General features: G+C 45.3%; 1 protein-coding gene across 1 annotated transcript in view; it reads right to left on the bottom strand.

Annotated features, from left to right (window-relative positions):
• cerkl (ceramide kinase-like) overlaps nucleotides 1-23928 on the bottom strand; it is a 204980-nt gene that overhangs the window by 139821 nt on the left and 41231 nt on the right. The window lies entirely within an intron of this gene.

Below are 23928 nucleotides of genomic sequence, written 5' to 3'. Positions count from 1 at the left end.
ACATGGAGACATGCACATAGTGCCTCGACAATCAGCGGGGTCCTTCGACGTGGTCTGCTGCCATGCGTATCGCGGAGAGTCCTAATATTCCCTGTTGCCAATTTGAATAGGATCATTTTCTTGCTTTTACCACAGCATGGAATTCCCGATAGACGACCTACATAGGACGTGGCTGGCTGAGTGAACAATTTCTGGCCACCTTTTCTAGGTCCCTCCCCAATTGGGATGAGCAGTGTGGTCCCTAAATAGGGCTGCTCAGTCACACAGGGGTCTGCCGAAAGCAGCTGCCACTCAATCCCATCCCAGCTGCTAGTGACCATACACCCCGTGCCGCTGATGTGCAGGGCTCTGGCTAGGAGCTCCCAGGCTATTCTACTGTGCTCCCGTCACCAAACGTCTACCACATGTAAGGCCAGACATTGTACACCACGGTCAGAGGTGGAGACTTAAGCAAGGACGTTTTCTAGAGTGCCATGGGGGTGCGCAGTCCTCATTAGCATTGCCTTTGTCATGACAGGTTGGTCCTGGTCTGGTGGCAAGGGCTTTACGCCCAGGACGATCAGTCACCCATCATGACTGCAGGAGGCTGCCGGAAACTCCAGACTGTCGAAGAACTGACTAATGTGTGCTGCCAAACACGTTGCTTTTCTCTCAGGGTGTGCTCCCCGAGCCTTTGTCTCAATAGCCTTCCCACAAGACAGCGGGGCAGTGGCTGGCCATGACCAGCCTCTGCGGACTGCAGCTCCGAGATCACCTACCAAGTTAGCCCGAGGCCGTGAGGTACCCAGTTCCATGTGTGGCCACGAGGAGGCCTGGCAAAGTTCTTGGCAAAACAGAGGCTATGTAATAATAATCATGATAATAACGATAATAATAATAATAATTTTATTTATACAGCACTTTTCTAAAACGATGTTACAAAGTGCTTCACAAAAAAAAATCCAGACAAGGCAAAAATAAGAGTCAGACCAAATAAGTCAGCGTAAAAATAAAAGCAGTAAAAATAAAAACAAATAGCAAACATTTGTAAAAGCTTTCATAAGAAAAAAGGTTTTAAGACGAGATTTAAAAGAAGCTAACGACTTAGTTCGTCTTAGCTCAGCAGGAAGAGAGGTCCATAGTGTGGGGGCTCTAACAGCAAAAGCCCGATCACCCATTGTAACCAACCGAGACCTGGGAATAACCAGCAGGGCTCCATCTGCAGACCTTCATGGTCGAGGGGGGACATACCAAGTCAACACATCACAAATGTATAAAGGAGCAATGCCATTTAAAGCCTTAAAAGTGAGCAGTAAAATTTTAAAATCGATTCGTAATATAACAGGGAGCCAGTGTAGGGAGGCAAGCACAGGAGTGATATGGTCATGCCTCCTTGTTCCTGTAATGAGCCGAGCAGCGGCATTTTGTACCAACTGCAGATGGTGGAGGGAGCCCTTGCTGATACCAGAATACAGTGCATTACAGTAGTCAAGTCGAGAATAGATTTACAATTACAATTTCATTTAGCAAACACTTCTATCCAACGCGATGTACATCTGAGAGTTAATACAACACAAGCAAGGATCTAGCCAGGGGCAACAAGGCAATTAAGTGCCAAAAAACGAGGTTCAAGTCCGATAAGAAATGGGTGTCAAATGAATAGATAAAACCATGCACAACATTTTTCAGATCGGCAGTTGATGAAATGACCTACTTTTGGAGATTAGTTTGAGCTGGAGAAAGCATGACTGAACATCATGTTTGATTTGATTATCAAAACAGAGGTTAACATTGAATATTACCCAAGATTCCTAGCAGCATGCTTAAAACTACCTGACAGATCACCAAGATTAGTAACAAACGGGCTGATGGAATTTTCGAGACCAAAGAGAATGACCTAAGACTTCTCATTAAATTTGAGAAAATTTTCAGACATCCAGGACAACTCAACTGAGCCACTGCAGAGGTAGAGTTACCCAAAACAATTGAAAAAGTTCTGTTGGTGAGATAAGAGCGTAAAAAGCTAAAAGCCGAGCCTTTGACGCCAACCCAAGTCTCTAAACGATATAAGAGGATTTTGTGATCGACTGTGTCAAAGGCAGCACTTAAGTCTGAAAGAACTAAAGTCAAGCAGCCATTCTGTTTGCAGTCAGCAGTAGATCATTGGTGACCTTAAGTAGAGCTGTCTCAGTACTATGAAATGCTCTAAAACCACACTGTAAATGGCTTAAAACACTGTTAGTGTTCATTAAAAAAATCAACTGAGAAGAAGTCTGTGAATGTTCTCATTCATCCAGGTCGTCATGGTTATCCAAAAGGAGTTGAATCAAGTGCAACTGGACTTGGTATATATCCGTGAAGACGTTTCGCCTCTCATCCAAGAGGCTTCCTCAGTTCGTGCCTTTCTGACTAGACCAAGCTAGTCTGACTAGACCAAGCTAGTCTGACTTTATCCTCTTGGAGTCGTTGTCAGAGCTATTGATATGCATGGCTCTGTGGAGCACAGGAGAGCCACGCATATCAACAGCTCCGATAACGACGGGCGCGGCCAAACATCGGTACACAAAAGAGCCACTCATATCTATGGCTCTGTTAGCGACGGGCGTTGGTAAACATCCGGACACAAAGAGCCATGGACATCTACAGCTCTGATAACGACTCCTAGAGGATAAATTCTGAGTCTCATCAGCAGCCAGTCAGACTAGCTTGGTCTAGTCAGAAAGGCCCGAACTGAGGAAGCCTCTTGGATGAGAGGTGAAACGTCTTCACGGATATATACCAAGCCCAGTCGCACTTGATTCAACTCCTTTTGGATAACTGAGGAGAAATTACTCCCTCCAGAACCTCAGATAGAAAATCATTTATTTATTTATTTATTTATTAATCCCCTTGGGGAAATTCTTCCTCTGCATTTAACCCAGATTGGTCTGTACTTACTTAGGGACAGGAGATCTAAATTGGCTTTCTTTAGCAATGGGTGAACAATGGCGTGCTTAAAACTGTTTGGAAATGAACCAGAGGCCAGAGAATTATTAAGAATTTGAAGAATCAATGGACTGTTAGTTGAAACTACTTCCTTGAGCAGCTTAGTGGGGATGATGTCTCAGATACAGGAGGAGGAGATCACACTGGAGACTGTACTCTTTAACACTGAAACTGTAATGGGTTGAAACTGGGTAAAAGAGGCAGAATTAACATGGGGAATGAAATGAGTGCAACAGCCTGGCTGGACTTGGGACCTGATATGTTCCACCTTATTTAGAAAATGAGTCTGATAGGACGCGGAAGCGGGGCAGGCTAAGCTAGCTGCTAGCCCATGCAGACCGGCGGTTCCAATAACACCGGGCGGTCTGACAGGACGTGGATGCGGGGCAGGCTAAGCTAGCTGCTAGCCCATGCAGACCGGCGGTTCCAATAACGCCGAGGGCGGTCTGACAGGACGCGGAAGCGGGGCAGGCTAAGCTAGCTGCTAGCCCATGCAGACCGGCGGTTCCAATAACACCGAGGGCGGTCTGACAGGACGTGGATGCGGGGCAGGCTAAGCTAGCTGTTGTAGGGTAATGTTATGCAGCCAACAGCTCCCCCTGGGGGCACTGATTGATGTATACTTGCCTTGTGTAACATGCCTCAGTTGCGTTATGGGCACAGCCGGTGAATACATGTTACTAAGCGACACAGCCCGACTCTGTCTGTTATTTATATGCACCTAAACTTGCAACATGGTGTCAGAAGCTGTATTGGAACCCAACGTGAGTCTTACGTTGCCTGTTGCTTGAACAGCGAGCGTTTATTTTTTTACTAAGCGTAGCTAGAAGTTTCAGTTAGCCTGCTAGCATTGGCATCGAGCCAAGACGATGGCTTCCAATATTCCGCCGCCGGAGCCCATGAAGATGACTGGGGATCTTCACAGCAACTGGGCTAGCTTTCCATCAGAGTTTGAGGATTATGTGCTTGCGACCGGGATCGACAAGGCAGAGAAGCCGGTGCAGGCAGCGACGCTCCGGAGGCTAATGGGGAAGAAAGCCTCCATGTTTACCTGCACAACCTGGGACTCACAGCGGAAGAGCAGAAAGACGCCGGAGCGATACTCGACAAACTGGGGGAATAATACTTCACACCTACCAAAAACGTCATCATTGAGAGGTATGTTTTTGGCAACCTTAAACAAGAGGAAGGAGAACCTGTGGATGCTTTTGTCACGAGACTGAGAGAAAAGGCTGCCACATGTGAATATGGAGCTATAAGAGACGAGCTTATAAGGGACAGGCTTGTTCTGGGAACAACTGATGAGGGCGCCAGACGACGCATGCTAAGAGAAAAGGAGCTTAAGTTGGAGGGAGCTATTGACATTTGCCGTGCAGCGGAGGTGTTGGACAATAAGTTAAAATCCATGTCACTTAGCAGCTCTGTGACTGCGGAGAGCATCAATGTAGCACATGGACAGCGACCAGGACGGAGACCTACCAGCAGGCCATCCGAGCCCACCAACACATCTGCACAGCCACAGAGAGGCACAGGTGAATGCAAGTACTGTGGCACACCGCACAGACGGGGGCGAGACCTGTGCCCCGCATTTGGAAAGTCATGTCGCTTGTGTGGCACTGCTAATCACTTTGCCAAAGTATGCATGAAAAGAGGCCAGCAAGCACGTCAGTTGAACGCTGTGGATGACCCGCCGCTAGGGGACCCGGAGGACAGCGACCGCGATGAGAGGGATGTGTACACGGCTGAGAGCGTGGGGGCTGTGAACACTCAAAGGAAAAAGTGGTTTGTAAACCTGCCACTGCACAGAGGGGTCCAGAGGTGCCAGCTTGACTCTGGAGCCACCTGCAACGTGATGAGCTTGAAAGACAAGATGAGACTGGCGCCTAGAGTGCCTCTTCAGAAAAGTCTCACCAGGCTGAGACTCTACAACAGTGAGTGGATGAGCTCAATGGGCGTGTACAGCACACAGTGTGTCATCAGGGGCAAGACGCACAGACTGGACTTTGAGGTCGTGCGCACCAGCCAGAAGCCCTTGCTTTCAGGGGAGACATGCGAGAGACTTGGCTTGATACGCTTCACCATTCCCGAAGAGCTGAATAAAGTGGAGCGCTGCAAGACAGGTGAGCTAACCAAAGGCTGTCTCATTAACACTTACAATGACGTGTTCACCAGCCCAGTCGAGTCACTGCCGGGTGATGTTCACTTCGAGTTGGATAGCACTGTGGCCCCTGTCCAGTGCGCACCAAGAAATGTCCCGGTGGCCCTCAAGGCAGCTGTTAAGGCGCAGCTGGACCAATATGAAAAGGATGGACACTTAACCACAGTCACTCAGCCCACAGACTGGATTAGCAATCTGGTCATAGTGAAGAAGCCAGACAAATTGAGGCTTTGCATCGACCCCAAGCCACTTAACCGAGCCCTGAAAAGGTCCCATTACCTCATGCCCACTTTAGATGACGTGCTGTACAAGCTGCCTAAGGCACGTATCTTCACCCTGGTGGATGCGCGCGATGCATTCTTGCAGTGTCGCCTTGATGAGGAGAGCAGCCTGATGACAACGTTCTGGACGCCGTAGGGTAGAAAGCGATGGCTGAAGCTCCCTTTCGGCGTGTCAGTTGCACCAGAGCTGTACCAGAGGAAACAACATGAGCTGCTGGCCGGTTTGAAAGGAATCGAGCCCATAGCCGATGACATCCTCATAGTCGGCTGTGGGGACACGGAGGAGGAGGCCGTTCGCAACCACGACGCAAACCTCATTGCTCTGATGGACAGATGCAGGGAAGTGAAGCTGAGGCTGAGCATAAAAAAGCTACAGTTTCGTGTGAGGGAGGTCCGCTTCCATGGCCACATACTGTCGGTGGAGGGCCTCAAAGCTGATCCCGAGAAGGTCAGGGCAGTCCTGGACATGCCAAACCCCACGGATGCAAAAGGCGTTCAGCGGTGTGTCGGCTGCGTTAACTGTTTATCGAGGTTCATGCCCCGCTTGTCAGAGGTGTGTGAACCGCTGAGAAGGTTGCTGGACAAAGGTGTGCCGTGGCACTGGTTGCCCAAACATGATGCTGCTATGAAGGAAATCAAAACGCTGGTCCCGGCGGTGCCAGTACTACGTTACTATGATGTCAGCAAGCCAGTCACCATACAGAGCGACTCCAGTCAGACCGGTTTGGGCTGCTGCCTGCTTCAGGGGGGACAGCCGGTCGCGTTCGCCTCCCGCGCGCTGAACCAGACGGAGCAAAACTATGCACAGATTGAGAAGGAGTGCCTGAGCATCGTATTCGCTTGTCAACGCTTCCACTACTACCTATATGGGAGGGGTGATGTGACTGCAGAGACCGACCGACGCCCGCTGGTGTCAATCTTCACTAAGCCCCTACTCAGTGCACCAAAGCGCCTTCAAAGCATGCTCCTCACACTTCAGAACTACTGCCTCACGGTGATGTACAAGCCAGGCTTGTTCTGCAGAGGTTTTGGTTGATGTTGACTTGCTGTTCCTTCTTGATGCACTATTTCCATTGTACTATTTTAATATTGGGATATGAGCACTAATGTTCTAATGGCTAATACTATCCATTATATTGTTTGGTATTGTATTCTACGAAAGGAAGGGAGATGTTGTAGGGTAATGTTATGCAGCCAACAGCGCCCCCTGGGGGCACTGATTGATGTATACTTGCGCTGTGTAACATGCCTCAGTTGCGTTATGGGCACAGCCGGTGAATACATGTTACTAAGCGACACAGCCCGACTCTGTCTGTTATTTATATGCACCTACACTTGCAACAGTGTCCTCAAAGGTTAACTATATCAATACGATGCTCCCTTTAAATCTTCCTGCATCGGTGGTTAAGCAGTATAATGCGGCAGTTAGGGACTTCCTATGGAATGGGAAGAAACCCCGAATTAGTCTTAATAAGCTGTTCACCAGTAGAGTGAGGGGTGGACTGGCACTGCCAAATATAGAATTGTACAACACTGCCTTTGAGATGGAGAACCTATGCAAACACTGGTCAGGGAGTGAATCACATCTGGGGTGGATGGAGATAGAGAAATCGCTTACGTCCCCGTTTAGATTTATAGATGCTCTGTTTCAAAAACCTTCAAAGTCTCATCCTGAAGGGGAAGTCAGCACTTCAGCACTCACGGGAGGTTTGGAGCAAGGTTCATAAAATGTTCGGCCTTTCTCAATATAAACAAGGTTACTCTTCTTCATGGGCGAATCCTGCGATTAAGATAGGGAAGAAGGACTTCCGGGTCGGCGAATGGCGGAGTAGGCAGCAAGTCGGAAAAGCTATGTCACCATTCGACATTTATTTGATATCTGCTGTATTATTTACCCACATAAACATTGGAGAACCCGCTTCTAAGACTGGCTTTTGACTTGACGTCCTTTATATCAAGTTAAACATGGGCAAAACAACCGCAGCCAAAGACAAAGAAGCAGAAGGTGAGGGGAATGGTAGTCAACATGGCGGGTTAGCTTCTGAGCTAACTAATGACGAACCCAGGTGTGACGACAGCAGCAACACCGCGGTAACTTCGGCTGATATACAGAAACTACTCTCCGGCATGGAGGAGAGAATTATTACAAACATGGCAGCACAAATTTCATCCATCCGTGCTACTATTGCCAGACACGGTCAGACAACTCAGACCATTGAAACGTCAATGAATGACCCCAGGGGAGAATAACTGCACTAGAATCTACAACTGGTCATCTTGAGAAGGAGCATGAACAACTGAAACTGAAGGTTGACGACCTCGAGAACAGGTCCAGGAGCTGCAGTATTCGTATTCGTCGTTGGTCAGGCTCAAAGAACTGGTTGCTGATGGCAGAAGCCTTATCAGTAAAGTATGAGACGAACAAGTAAGGAGTGAGCAGGGTGGAGGTCTGAGGAGGAGGAGGCAGATTGAGGAGTAAGTTACAAGCAAAAAAACATTTTTCAAGCATCAGTGGTGCTACAGATCTTGTTCTGATAGTAAGTGGTCTTAGCTATTTTTAAGCTGGAGGAGAATGACACTAGTGATAGTTACTGGGGTCAGTGGACTCCCTGATTTTACACCATTTTCTCTCTGCCGCTCTGAGCCCCACCCTTTGCTCTCGGGGTGGGGGTAGGGGGGGCATTATGAGCAGGTTTGGATGGTAGAGGGTCGAGGTTGTTAAGAGAGGAGGCTAGTGAGGAACAGAGTGTGTCTGTAGCCTCGTTGATAGGGAGTGGAGGGAATTCATTATGAAGAGGCATGGAAACCAAGATCTCATTGGAGAGCTGGGTCGGTGTAACAGGGCTGCGGTTAAAAAAGGAGCCAAATCAAATTTTCAGGAGCCAAAATATATCGATGTCATATGCAACATTTTTAAAGGGCTGCCTCAAACTGCCTTTCTTTCCCGTCTGTACTGTCTGTCTTTGTTTGCTCTGCCTTCCGTAGTCTACACCAGCGTTTCTCAAACCTCTCCTGGGGGACCACTTGTCCTACATGTTTTAAATCTCTCCCTGCTCCAACACAGCTGGTTTAAACGATCAGTTTGTTATTAAGTAGCTTCAGGAATTCATAACGAGTCACCTCACCACAAGCTCCCTTGACCCGGTCCCCTCCCCTCTTCTTCAGTCTATAGCACCTGAACTCCTTCCCTTTCTAACCCACCTCATCAACACCTCCCTCCAGGCAGGATGCTTTCCATCTGCCTTCAAGACTGCTAGAGTCATCTCCCTTCTCAAGAAACCATCACTTAACCCCCTGACATCAAAAACAACAGACCGGTTTCCCTTTTACCCCTTTCTAACCAAAACTCTCGAATGTGCTGTCTTTAACCAACTTTCTTTGTACCTCCACCAGAACAACCTCCTGGACCCCAACCAGTCTGGGTCACTCGAAAACACATGAGTGACCCTCTTGCTCTGTCTTCTTCCAAGGGCGCGCACCAGAGTGGCGCGCGTACATTTATACAACATACACAACCAACAGACATCGAGAGCAAGAGGGTCACTCATGTGTTTTCGTGCCTGCTTAACGCAGTCGTTTTGTAATGTTACTACGGTCTAGTAAATAAAACAGGAAGACCAAGATACACCTTGATCGTTGTGTAATTCAGTTATCCTGTAGATACACGACAGAATGTATTCCCATTGACGAGAAAACTCTCTAAGAAATTGTCTCAAATCTTAATTCATCTACCTGCTGCCTTGATGTGTTACCCACTAGCTTCCTTAAAACAGTTTTGAGCAGCCTGGCGAAGGCGCTAATACTTGTAGTCAATAACTCTATCCAATCTGGCATTTTCCTAAAGGCTTTGAAAACTGCAGTCATTAGGAATCTCCTAAGAAGAACAGTCTTGATGCTACTGTATTGAATAACTACTGACCTATATCAAACTTACCGCTCTTAGGTAAGGTTATTGAAAAAGTTGTTTACCAACAACTTAGTAACTTTTTTAACATTGAACGGTTGCTTTGATATCTTCCAGTCAGGCTTTTGGCCCCGTCATAATACTGACACTGCACTCATAGAGGTACTAAATTACATCCGCCTGAGCAATGACTCTGGCAAAATCTGTTTTAGTACTGTTTGATCTTAGTGCCACTTTTGACACTGTGGACCATACAATTCTATTACAATGATTAGGAAATTAGTCGGGCCTCCCCGTGGCTGTCCTTAAATGGTTCAAGTTAAGTCATATCTTTATGACAGACAGAAAGTATTTTGTTTCCATTGGAAACTGTGTGTCCGAGCAGATGGCCATGACTTGCGGGGTTCCACAGGGGTCAATTTTAGGTCCTCTTTTGTTCAATCTGTACATGCTTCCTTTAGGCCAAATCCTACAAAACAATAAAGTATCATACCATAATTATGCAGATGACGTGCAAATTTATATATCACTGACACCAGGTGACTATGGACCTATTGAATCTCTGTGCCACTGCACTGAACAAATCAATGACTGGATGCATCAAAATTTTCTCCAAATAAATAGGAACAAGACCGAGATAATTGCTTTTGGAGCACAGAAAGAACGACAGAATGTCAGCTCTCATCTTCAGTCCCTGTCTCTCATAACTAAGAGTTAATCAAGAAATCTTGGCGTTATCCTGGACTCAGATTTAAATTTTAATAGCCATATCAAATTGGTAACGTCGTCAGCCTACTACCACCTAAAAAATATTGCTAGGGTCAGAGACATAATGTCCAAACAAGATCTAGAAAGGCTTACCCACGCCTTCGTTTCCAGTCGATTAGATTATTGCAACAGTCTGTTCACAGGTTTGTCAAAAAAAAAGCTATTCCGCAACTCCAACTTATTCAGAATGCCACTGCTACGGTCCTAACGAAGACTAGGAAATATGAACACATTACACTAGTCCTAAAATCCTTACACTGGTTACCAGTCACTCAGAGAATTGATTTCAAGCACTGCTGCTTGTCTATAAATCACTTTGTGGCTCTGGGCCCAAATACATCTCTGACATACTTGTGTCATATGAACCTTCTAGGTCTTAGGTCATCTGGGGATGGCCTATTGGCTGTCCCAAGAGTTAGAACAAAACATGGTGAGGCGGCGTTTTATTATCATGCCACACAGACCTGGAATAACCTCCCAGATGATATCAGACAAGCTCCGACCCTGATCACTTTTAAATCAAAGTTAAAAACGTTCCTATTTTGTACTGCTTACCTTGCCCTGTAACAAACATCTTTTTAGCTAAATAGCTTTTAGCTTAACTAGTTTTATTTTTTAAGTCTTTTATCCTTTGTATTTTTTGTCTGTACTTTTGCACTTTTTTAAGATTTTTAATTGTACAAATTGTATACCTTTTACCTTTGTAACTTTGTCACTCTGTAAAGCACTTTGAATTGCCCTAGTGTATGAAATGTGCTGTACAAATAAAATCGCCTTGCCTTGCCTTATTTATGTCATATTTCAATGTGGGTTACTTTCGGCTTTGTTGATAACTGGTCTTCTTTCTTACCTATTGAAAGTAGCATTCATTCTACTGGGGACGGCGCTGTTCTTCTGTCCAGCAATCGATGTAATTGCAGTCATTGACCACTTGGCAATGATGTCGCACTCATTATTCTTCTAATGTTGTTAAATTTCCTGTCATTGCTTGATTGTCTCGTTTTTACTTCCTGCTCGGCAGTTTTGTACTCAATACGTTAACATACGGAAGAAAGCATTTACTGGAGGAGAGTTGTGTGCTCGGGTGTGGAGTATTTTTAAATAAGATATCCTCTCGAGGAATATTTTAGTTACCCCCCCTACCCCCCATTGGTTGACAAGCAGGCAAAGTGGTCAGTATACGATTTCTTTCGTCTGTATTAAAGTGATAAGCTAGTCATGGGGATATTCTTCCTGTGAAATGAATGTATGTATGAACTAATGTTTTTTTTTATGTCTGTACTTTTTAGTTCTACTGTGTTTTAGTGTTGGAGCTGTGTTTGAGTTGTCGAATACTGCATTAAACGTCACTAAAATGAACCACAGTCTCGCATGTGGTCAGTGGGCGACATACTAGCCGTCTACGTTTAGTTTGACCCTAGGGACTTATCATTCAGCAGGTTGCAGGTGATTAGAGAGCCTGCTAGGTTTAAATCTAGTGCGGATGTGGAGTCAAGTAGTTTAATTAATATGATTAGTCAGGGAATTTCTCATAGTGTAGATTATCAGTCTGATAGCTTGGTCTATAACATCGAGACTGTCTCCCTACCCTGCTGTATTGCTCCCAAGCTCTCCTCTCCTAAATGTGTGAATCACAATAATCTAGTAATTATTCCTACCACTGGTAGTGGTGAGATGTGCGACAAAGTACCTAATAATGTACAAAACCAAACAGCTAATGTTATCAAGAATGTGACCACATATCGTCCAAATTGTTGGTGGCCAAAACTCTCAACAAGGTGTCTAATTCCAATTAATCTTTCACCTATTGGTAGCTCTAAAGCTCTGCCTACTACTGATCACTTCCACAAGATGCTTAAATCTGGTTTCATAAATATCAGATCACTGTCTACCAAAGCCTTACTAATAAGTGATCTGATTCTTGAACATAGTTTCCATATGATTGGGTTATGTGAAACATGGCTGAAACCAAATGTTTTCCTGCCCATATATGAACGTTCCCCATCTGTGGGGCAGCACAGTGGCTCAGTGGTTAGCACTGTTGCCTCACAGCAAGAAGGTCCTGGGTTCAAACCCCAGGCTGTCCCAGGTCCTTTCTGTGTGGAGTTTGCATGTTCTGCCCATGTCTGCGTGGGTTTCCTCCCACCATCAAAAAGACATGTTGGGGTTAATATTCCTGCCTTTACCCCTGAGCAAGGCAGTAGGAAAAAGAACTGGAGTTGGTCCCCGGGTTCTGCAGCTGCCCACTGCTCCTACACAATAGGATGGCTTCAATGAAGAGAACAATTTTCATTGTAACCTGCAATTTCATTGTAGCCTACAATCACAAAATAAAGTGTCTTTCTTTCTGACTATACTTGTGCTCATGTAGCTCAGGCAAATAAGGTGGGGGTGGGCCCTTAATATATGTCTATTTTCAATTTAGCTTCAAAACTTGAAACTAAATTCCAGTCTTTTGAGGCTCTTCAGATTCAGATTCAGATTGATTTTATTTCGAACATGCTAAAATAACAAGGCAGGAATACAAGAACAAATGGAAACAACAGTAAACAAATTTTGCAAACTCTCTGTAACAACACAAGTAATAACTGGACCCTGTTGGAAAAGGGTGTAGGATGAAGTAAAGAACTTTTATGGTCCGACCCCTTTCTTATACTTTATCAATCAAATCAAAACAAAACAAAACTTTAAAGACAAAACAGAAGTGGAAAAAAGAAAAGAAATGCCAATGCATAGAGCTCAACATAAACAAAACAGTACAAGTCAAACAAGGCACCTTACACGTCATGTGTCATGTTATGTTATTCCAGACCACCTCTCTGTTCATCCATCCTACATCTGTTCAATATGTTGTTTTTAAAGAGTTGTTTAAACTTACTTATTGATGTCCACATCTTCATTTCTTTTCTACACTTGTTCCATTGATCGACTCCTTTGATGGATATACAATGAAGTTTTGCGTTTGTCCTCACTAGTTGTTTTTTGAATATACTACATGTTCCTCTGAGATCGTGTTTACTTTCTCTCATCTGGAACAACTTCTGGACACTGTTTGGCAACTGCTGATTTTTTACTCTGTACATGATTTGAATTGTTTTGAAGTCGACCAAATCCTTAAATTTTAGTGCTTTCAGTGTGATAAAGAGTGGGTTTGCAGGCTCTCTGTAAGTGGTTTTGCTTACAATTCTTATGGCTCTTTTTTGAAGGATGAAAATTGGATCTGTTTGTTTTGTATGTGTTCCCCCACACTTCCACACAGGAGGTGATATATGGAAGTATGAAGGAGCAGTACAAGGTGTATAGTGCTGGTTGATGCAGGAGATCTTTGACTTTATATGGTATTGCAATTGACTTTGATATTTTTTGCTTTAATATACTTTATATGTGGTTTCCAACATAATTTATTCTTGCTCTTGGTCCATCTCCCTCAGCCATGAATAGACTCGGCTCAGTCCAAATTGTGATACTCTACCGGCCTCCTGGCTGTTACTCGTTATTTCTTGAAGAATTTGGAGAATTTGTCTCAGGCCTTGTTACTCACTCTGATGAGATTCTAATTCTAGGTGATTTCAATATTCATCTGAATAAGGCTGCTGATCCTCTAAGTAGCCTTTCTGGCACTAGTTGATACTTTTGGGTTCACTCAGTTTGTTCAAGAGTCAACTCATTGCAGTGGTAACACCCTTGTTTTGGTTTTATCTAAAGGGATAGCTGTTTCTGATCTGAATGTCTTACCAACCACATCTGCTGTGTCAGATCATTTTCTCATCAAATTTGAAGCATTATTGGCCTGTCCAGTTAATGTCAGCACAGATGTAATTGCCACTCGCTGTATTAGTCCCTCCACTGTAGCTGCATTTGGCCAGCAGCTGCCTGAAGTCTTGGCTCCTTTCACTGTGGTAAATGACTCTGGTGAAAATTTCACTAGTGACTTAAATGTGGCCCTCTCTAGTCTCCTGGATTCAGTTGCACCTCTCACTACCAGAGCTAGGCGACTAAAGAGGCCTACACCCTGGTTTAATGATGAGGCACGTGCTCTTAAGCAGACCTGCAGGAGACTGGAACATAAATGGTGAAAATCAAAATTGGAAGTTTTTTACCTATCGTGGCACGAGTGTTTATTGAAATACAAGCGTACTTTATGTACTGCAAAAACATCGTATCTCTCTCACTTAATAAATATTAATAAACATAACCCCAGATTTCTCTTTGACACTGTATCTAAACTTACTAAAAAGCAGCCGTCTATTAGCTGCTCACCATTCACCGCCCATGAATTTCTAGATTTTTTCTGCAATAAGGTTGATGAGATCTTAGACAAAATTAGTTCTTCAACTCCATCTACTCCTGCAGATCCTGTCTTACTAAATTCATATCTACACAATGAGTCACTGACAGTTCCAGTTATTACAGCTTTTGAGACTATCTCTCTTGATACTTTGACTAAGTTCGTGTCAGCTTCTAAACCAACTGCTTGCCAACTTGATCCCTTACCAGCAAAACTTTTTAAAGACCTCTGGCCTTTTCTTGGACCTACAATGCTAGACATGGTTAATTTATCTCTTACTACGGGCATTGTTCCCAGCAGTTTTAAGACAGCTGTGGTTAAACCGCTACTTAAAAAACCGCACCTCGATCCAGGGTCTCTTAATAACTATCGGCCAGTCTCTATTCTTCCATTCTTTTCTCCTTTTTTGTGCGGCTTTTTTCTCCCTTTCCCCCCCCCCAAATGTACTTGGCCAATTATCCTCTTTTCCAAGCCGTTCCGGTCACTGCTCCACCCCCTCTGCCAAGCCAGGGAGGGCTGCAGACTACCACATGCCTCCTCCGATACATGTGGAGTCACCATCCGCTTCTTTTCACCTGACAGTGAGGAGTTTTGCCAGGGGGACGTAGCATGTGTGAGGGTGACAAAGTGGGTGAGAACACACCATTTGTCCCATCATCTCAGTCATTACCAGCTGTTGGCTTTCCCTGCCACAGTGGTGCAGCCGAAACTCAGGTGCTGCTGATTGACTCCAGGAGTATGTAAGCAGTTGCCTTGTAGTTGTTAGGGTGGTAGGACGTCAGGGTGTAGATTCATGCACATGATGTTAATTTAAGCTCAATTGTTATGAGTTATGCCCTATGATGGACTGGCGGCCTGTCCAGGGTGTCTCCCCACCTGCCGCCCAATGGCTGCTGGGATAGGCTCCAGTTAATTTGTTCTTATGCTTTGCACATGTTCATTTGTTTCACATGTATCTACACCCTGTAAATATATCACTTTTGTTAAACAGTTTGGAGTCTCCCTCCTACATTTTAGCCACTCTGGTCAAGCTTCGCCACAGGGAGGATCATGCTATTCGCCCCAGCCCCCCCCCCCGAACAGGCGCCCTGACCGACCACAGGAGACGCTAGGTGCAGTGACCAGGACACAACAACCACATCTGGCTTCGCGCCCACAGATACAGCCAATTGTGTCTGTAGGGACGCCCGACCAAGTCAGACGTAACATGGGGATTCAAACCAGCGATCCTCATGTTAGCAAGCAACAGAATAGACCGCCACACTGCCTGGATGCCCTTTCCATTCTTTTCTAAAATACTAGAGAGACTTTTGTATCAACAACTTTCGACCCATAAACAAGAAAACTATCTATAGGAACATTTACAACCGGCTTTCAGGGCCTGTCACTCCACTGAAACTGCTCTGACCAGAGTGGTGAACGATCTTCTACTTGCTATGGACTCTGATTCCACTTCTGCACTTCTACTTCTGGACCTCAGTGCAGCCTTTGACACCATTGATCCATCCATCTATTATCTTAACGACTTATCCTGCTCTCAGGGTTGCGGGGATGCTGGAGCCTATTCCAGCAGTAATTGGGTGGCAGGCAGGGAGACACCCTGGACAGGCCACCAGGCCATCACAGGGCTGACAGACACACACACACAGACACACACAGACACACACACACACACACACACACACACACACACACCCATTCATTCCTACGAGCCAATTTAGTACGGCCAATTCACCTGACTTACATGTCTTTGGACTGTGAGAGGAAACCGGAGCCCCGGAGGAAACCCACGCAGACACCGGGAAAACATGCAAACTCCACACAGAGGACGACCCGGGATGACCCACCAAGGATAGACTACCCCGGGGCTCAAACCCAGGACCTTCTTGCTGTGAGGTGACCGCACTAACCCCTGCGCCACTGTGCTGCCCACACCATTGATTACTATATACTATTAGGCAGAATACATTTTAATTTGGTGTCCCTGGCTTAGCTCTCTCTTGGCTTAAGTCCTACTTACAGTGGTGCTTGAAAGTTTGTGAACCCTTTAGAATTTTCTATATTTCTGCATAAATATTGACCTAAAACATCATCAGATTTGCACACAAGTCCTAAAAGTAGATAAAGAGAACCCAATTAAAAAAATTAGACAAAAATATTATACTTAGTCATTTTTTATTGAAGAAAATTATCCAATATTCGATATCTGTGAGTGGTAAAAGTATGTGAAGCTCTAGGATTAGCAGTTAATTTGAAGGTGAAATTTGAGTCAGGTGTTTTCAGTCAATGGGATGACAGTCAGGTATGAGTGGGCACCCTGTTTTATTTAAAGAACAGGGATCTATCAAAGTCTGGTCTTCACAACACATGTTTGTGGAAGTGTATCATGGCAAGAACAAAGGAGATTTCTGAGGACCTCAGAAAAAGCGTTGTTGGTGCTCATCAGGGTGAAAAAGTTTACAAAACCATCTCTAAAGAGTTTGGGCTCCACTAATCCACAGTCAGACAGACTGTGTACAAGTGGAGGAAATTAAAGACCATTTTTACCCTCCCCAGGAGTGGTCGACCATCAAAGATCACTCCAAGAGCAAGGTGTGTAATAGTCGGCGAGGTCACAAAGGAACCCAGGGTAACTTCTAACCAACTAAAGGCCTCTCTCACATTGGCTAATGTTAATGTTCATGAGTCCACCATCAGGAGAACACTGAACAACAATGGTGTACATGGCAGGGTTGCAAGGAGAAAGCCGCTGCTCTCCAAAAAGAACATTGCTGCTTGTCTGCAGTTTGCTAAAGATCACGTGGACAAGCCCAAAGGCTACTGGAAACATGTTTTGTGGACGGATGAGACCAAAGTAGAACATGTTGGTTTAAATGAGAAGCGTTATGTTTGGAGAAAGGAAAACACTGCATTCCAGCATAAGAACCTTACCCCATCTGTGAAACATGCTGGTGGTAGTATCATGGTTTGGGCCTGTTTTGCTGCATCTGGGCCAGGACAGCTTGCCGTCATTGATGGAACAATTAATTCTGAATTATACCAGCGAATTCTTGAGGAAAATGTCAGGATATCTGTCCGTGAACTGAATCTCAAGAGAACGTGGGTCATGCAGCAAGACAACGACCCTAAGCACACAAGTCATTCTACCAAAGAATGGTTAAAGAAGAATAAAGTTAATGTTTTGGAAAGGCCAAGTCACAGTTCTGACCTTAATCCAATCAAAGTGTAGAAGGACCTGGAGCAAGCAGTTCATGTGAGGAAACCCACCAACATCCCAGAGTTGAAGTTGCTTTGTACGGAGGAATCGACTAAAATTCCTCCAAGCCAATGTGCAGGACTGATCAACCGTTGCCAGAAACGTTTCGGTACAGTTATTGCTACACAGGAGGTGGGGGGAGGTCACACCAGATACTGAAAGCAAAGGTTCACATACTTTTGCCACTCACACATATGGAATATTGGATAATTTTCCTCAATAAATAAATGAGCAAGTATAATATTTTTGTCTCATTTGTTTAATTGGGTTCTCTTTATCTACTTTTAGGACTTGTGTGGAAATTTGATGATGTGTTAGGTCATATTTATGCAGAAATATGGAAATTTTTAAAGGATTCACAAACTTTCAAGCACCACTGTATCTGGAAGAACACATGTCTGCTATAATAATATTACATCGAAATACTTTGTTATTAAATATGGCATAAATCGGGGCTCGATTATTGGTCCCCTACTTTTCTCTCTTTATAGTTCAACTTTTGGCCAAATCATATGCAGTTATGGAATAAATGTCCATTGCTATGCTGATGATACTCATCTGTATGTGCCTATAAGGGCTGATGATCAAACTCAAATGACTAACTTAGAGGCCTGCTTGGCTACTGTGAAAAACTGTATGTCACTAAATTTTCTGCTTTTAAATTTGAATAAAACTGAGATGCTGGTCATTGGCCCTGCTAGACAAAGACACACGTAACAGTAATGCTCGACAAATCTGTGATTTCAGGAAGTGTAGCAGCCAAAGACGTTGCTGTTACGTTTATTCCAGACTTTCCTTTGAATTGCCCATTAAAGAAATCCCCCCATTCCTGTGGAGGCATGGAGATTTTGAGGAGAGGTGGCAGTGGGGTTTTTAACTAGATTGTTTAACACAATCTTGGAAAGTCAGAGGATGCCTGAGGAGTGGAGAAGAAGCAAACTGGTACCGATTTTCAAGAACAAGGGTGATGTGCAGAACTGTAGCAACTACAGAGGTATAAAGTTGATCAGCCACAGCATGAAGATATGGGAAAGAGTAATAGAAGCTGGATTAAGAGGAGAGAAAGAGTAATAGAAGCTAGGTTAAGAGGAGAGAAACATTAATAGAAGCTAGGTTAGGGGGGGGGGAGCAACAGAAGCTAGGTTAAGAGGTGAGAAAGAGTAACAGAAGCTAGGTTAAGAGGAGAGAAAGAGTAATAGAAGCTAGGTTAAGAGGAGAGAAAGAGTAATAGAAGCTAGGTTAAGAGGAGAGAAAGCGTAATAGAAGCTAGGGTTAAGAGGAGAGAAAGAGTAATAGAAGCTAGGTTAAGAGGAGAGAAAGCATAATAGAAGCTAGGTTGGGGGGGGGAGTAACAGAAGCTAGGTTAAGAGGTGAGAAAGAGTAACAGAAGCTAGGTTAAGAGGAGAGAAAGAGTAATAGAAGCTAGGTTAAGAGGAGAGAAAGCGTAATAGAAGCTAGGTTAAGAGGAGAGAAAGAGTAATAGAGGCTAGGTTAAGAGGAGAGATAGCGTAATAGAAGCTAGGTTAAGAGGAGAGAAAGAGTAATAGAAGCTAGGTTAAGGGGAGAGAAAGAGTAATAGAGGCTAGGTTAAGAGGAGAGAAAGAGTAATAGAGGCTAGGTTAAGAGGAGAGAAAGAGTAATAGAAGCTAGGTTAAGAGGAGAGAAAGAGTAATAGAAGCTAGGTTAAGAGGAGAGAAAGAGTAATAGAAGCTAGGTTAAGAGGACAGAAAGAGTAATAGAAGCTAGGGTAAGAGGAGAGAAAGAGTAATAGAAGCTAGGTTAAGAGGAGAGAGAGTAATAGAGGCTAGGTTAAGAGGAGAGAAAGAGTAATAGAGGCTAGGTTAAGGGGAGAGAGAGTAATAGACGCAAGGTTAAGAGGAGAGAAAGAGTAATAGAAGCTAGGTTAAGAGGAGAGAAAGAGTAATAGAAGCTAGGTTAAGAGGAGAGAAAGCGTAATAGAAGCTAGGTTAAGAGGAGAGAAAGAGTAATAGAAGCTAGGGTAAGAGGAGAGAAAGAGTAATAGAAGCTAGATTAAGAGGAGAGAAAGAGTAATAGAAGCTAGGTTAAGAGGAGAGAAAGAGTAATAGAAGCTAGGTTAAGAGGAGAGAAAGAGTAATAGAAGCTAGGTTAAGAGGAGAGAAAGAGTAATAGAAGCTAGGGTAAGAGGAGAGAAAGCGTAATAGAAGCTAGGTTAAGAGGAGAGAAAGAGTAATAGAAGCTAGGTTAAGAGGAGAGAAAGAGTAATAGAAGCTAGGTTAAGAGGAGAGAAAGAGTAATAGAAGCTAGGTTAAGAGGAGAGAAAGAGTAATAGAAGCTAGGTTAAGAGGACAGAAAGAGTAATAGAAGCTAGGGTAAGAGGAGAGAAAGAGTAATAGAAGCTAGGTTAAGAGGAGAGAAAGAGTAATAGAAGCTAGGTTAAGAGGAGAGAAAGAGTAATAGAAGCTAGGTTAAGAGGAGAGAAAGAGTAATAGAAGCTAGGGTAAGAGGAGAGAAAGAGTAATAGAAGCTAGGTTAAGAGGAGAGAAAGAGTAATAGAAGCTAGGTTAAAAGGAGAGAAAGAGTAATAGAGGCTAGGTTAAGAGGAGAGAAAGAGTAATAGAAGCTAGGTTAAGAGGAGAGAAAGAGTAATAGAAGCTAGGTTAAGAGGAGAGAAAGAGTAATAGAAGCTAGGTTAAGAGGAGAGAAAGAGTAATAGAAGCTAGGGTAAGAGGAGAGAAAGCGTAATAGAAGCTAGGTTAAGAGGAGAGAAAGAGTAATAGAAGCTAGGTTAAGAGGAGAGAAAGAGTAATAGAAGCTAGGTTAAGAGGAGAGGTGATGATCAGCAGCAGCAGTATGGGTTCATGCCATGAAAGAGCACCACAGATGTGATGTTTGCTTTGAGAATGTTGATGGAGAAGTATAGAGGAGGCCAGAAGGAGTTACATTGTGTCCTTGTGGATTTAGAGAAAGCATATGACAGGGTGCTGAGAGAGGAGGTGTGGTACTGTATGAGGAAGTCAGGAGTTACAGAGAAGTATGTAGGGGTGGTGCAGGATATGTATGAGGGCAGTGTGGCAGTGGTGAGGTGTGTGGTTGGAGTGACAGATGGGTTCAAGGTGGAGGTGGGACTACATCAGGGATCGGCTCTGAGGCCTTTCTTTTCTAGATGAACAAATGTGAACGTGAGTTGCCGTCATTCCAAACACAGTCTGTGCTGTGTGTGTGTGTGTGTGTGTGTGTGTGTGTGTGTGTTTACACCTCACAGGTTGTGTATCTTCATGTATTAATATGAATGTAACTCGTTGCTTGGTGAAGAAGTGTGCGTGTGGTGTGTATGTAGGGCTCGGTGTGAGTGTGTCTTCGTTTGGTGATTGGAGCCCATCACTGAGGCATCCAGAAACGAGAGAAGGAACATGCTATCATGTGTTGTGTCACATCCTGCACCCCCACCCTCCATACGGCCCGGCCAGCCTCCATATGCCACCACTCACAGCAGGCTGTTGCTGCTGGGAGTGTGTGTGTGTGTGTGTGTGTGCGTCTGTGTGTGTGTGTGTGTGTGGGTGTGTGTGGGGTCTGGTCTGCCGTTCTTAACTCTAAATCATTTGAACACATTTAAACACAGAGGGCAGAAATTTGACTTAAATGTAGAGACAAGAAAGACAGAGAGAGAGACAGACAGACAGAAAGGGGACAGACTGAGAGAGGACAGACAGAAAGGGGACAGACAGAGAGAGTCAGACAGAAAGGGGACAGACAGAGAGAGTCAGACAGAAAGGGGACAGACAGAGAGAGACAGACAGAAAGGGGACAGACAGAGAGAGTCAGACAGAAAGGGTACAGACAGAAAGGGGACAGACAGAAAGGGGACAGACAGAGAGAGGACAGACAGAGATAGACAGACAGAAAGGGGCCAGACAGAGAGAGTCAGACAGAAAGGGGACAGACAGAAAGGGGACAGACAGAGAGAGTCAGACAGAAAGAGGGACCGAGAGAGTCAGACAGAAAGGGGACAGACAGAGAGAGACAGACAGAAAGGGGACAGACAGAGAGAGACAGACAGAAAGGGGACAGACAGAGAGAGTCAGACAGAAAGGGTACAGACAGAAAGGGGACAGACAGAAAGGGGACAGACAGAGAGAGGACAGACAGAGATAGACAGACAGAAAGGGGCCAGACAGAGAGAGTCAGACAGAAAGGGGACAGACAGAAAGGGGACAGACAGAGAGAGTCAGACAGAAAGAGGGACCGAGAGAGTCAGACAGAAAGGGGACAGACAGAGAGAGACAGACAGAAAGGGGACAGACAGAGAGAGACAGACAGAAAGGGGACAGACAGAGAGAGTCAGACAGAAAGGGTACAGACAGAAAGGGGACAGACAGAAAGGGGACAGACAGAGAGAGGACAGACAGAGATAGACAGACAGAAAGGGGCCAGACAGAGAGAGTCAGACAGAAAGGGGACAGACAGAAAGGGGACAGACAGAGAGAGTCAGACAGAAAGAGGGACCGAGAGAGTCAGACAGAAAGGGGACAGACAGAGAGAGACAGACAGAAAGGGGACAGACAGAGAGAGACAGACAGAAAGGGGACAGACAGAGAGAGTCAGACAGAAAGGGGACAGACAGAGAGAGTCAGACAGAAAGGGGACAGAGAGAGTCAGACAGAAAGGGGACAGACAGAAAGGGGACAGACAGAGAGAGGACAGACAGAAAGGGGACAGACAGAGAGAGTCAGACAGAAAGGGGACAGACAGAGAGAGTCAGACAGAAAGGGGACAGACAGAGAGAGTCAGACAGAAAGGGGACAGAGAGAGTCAGACAGAAAGGGGACAGACAGAAAGGGGACAGACAGAGAGAGGACAGACAGAAAGGGGACAGACAGAGAGAGTCAGACAGAAAGGGGACAGACAGAGAGAGACAGACAGAAAGGGGACAGACAGAGAGAGTCAGACAGAAAGGGTACAGACAGAAAGGGGACAGACAGAAAGGGGACAGACAGAGAGAGGACAGACAGAGATAGACAGACAGAAAGGGGCCAGACAGAGAGAGTCAGACAGAAAGGGGACAGACAGAAAGGGGACAGACAGAGAGAGTCAGACAGAAAGAGGGACCGAGAGAGTCAGACAGAAAGGGGACAGACAGAGAGAGACAGACAGAAAGGGGACAGACAGAGAGAGACAGACAGAAAGGGGACAGACAGAGAGAGTCAGACAGAAAGGGTACAGACAGAAAGGGGACAGACAGAGAGAGGACAGACAGAGATAGACAGACAGAAAGGGGCCAGACAGAGAGAGTCAGACAGAAAGGGGACAGACAGAAAGGGGACAGACAGAGAGAGTCAGACAGAAAGAGGGACCGAGAGAGTCAGACAGAAAGGGGACAGACAGAGAGAGACAGACAGAAAGGGGACAGACAGAGAGAGACAGACAGAAAGGGGACAGACAGAGAGAGTCAGACAGAAAGGGGACAGACAGAGAGAGTCAGACAGAAAGGGGACAGAGAGAGTCAGACAGAAAGGGGACAGACAGAGAGAGTCAGACAGAAAGGGTACAGACAGAGAGAGACAGACAGAAAGGGGACAGACAGAGAGAGTCAGACAGAAAGGGTACAGACAGAAAGGGGACAGACAGAAAGGGGACAGACAGAGAGAGGACAGACAGAGATAGACAGACAGAAAGGGGCCAGACAGAGAGAGTCAGACAGAAAGGGGACAGACAGAAAGGGGACAGACAGAGAGAGTCAGACAGAAAGAGGGACCGAGAGAGTCAGACAGAAAGGGGACAGACAGAGAGAGACAGACAGAAAGGGGACAGACAGAGAGAGACAGACAGAAAGGGGACAGACAGAGAGAGTCAGACAGAAAGGGTACAGACAGAAAGGGGACAGACAGAAAGGGGACAGACAGAGAGAGGACAGACAGAGATAGACAGACAGAAAGGGGCCAGACAGAGAGAGTCAGACAGAAAGGGGACAGACAGAAAGGGGACAGACAGAGAGAGTCAGACAGAAAGAGGGACCGAGAGAGTCAGACAGAAAGGGGACAGACAGAGAGAGACAGACAGAAAGGGGACAGACAGAGAGAGACAGACAGAAAGGGGACAGACAGAGAGAGTCAGACAGAAAGGGTACAGACAGAAAGGGGACAGACAGAAAGGGGACAGACAGAGAGAGGACAGACAGAGATAGACAGACAGAAAGGGGCCAGACAGAGAGAGTCAGACAGAAAGGGGACAGACAGAAAGGGGACAGACAGAGAGAGTCAGACAGAAAGAGGGACCGAGAGAGTCAGACAGAAAGGGGACAGACAGAGAGAGACAGACAGAAAGGGGACA

This window comes from Lampris incognitus, chromosome 11 (assembly GCF_029633865.1).
Source record: "Lampris incognitus isolate fLamInc1 chromosome 11, fLamInc1.hap2, whole genome shotgun sequence".
NCBI classification, from domain to species: Eukaryota; Metazoa; Chordata; class Actinopteri; order Lampriformes; family Lampridae; genus Lampris; species Lampris incognitus.
Note: the sequence above shows the minus strand (reverse complement) of the source record. Positions and strands in the feature narration are given on the sequence as shown.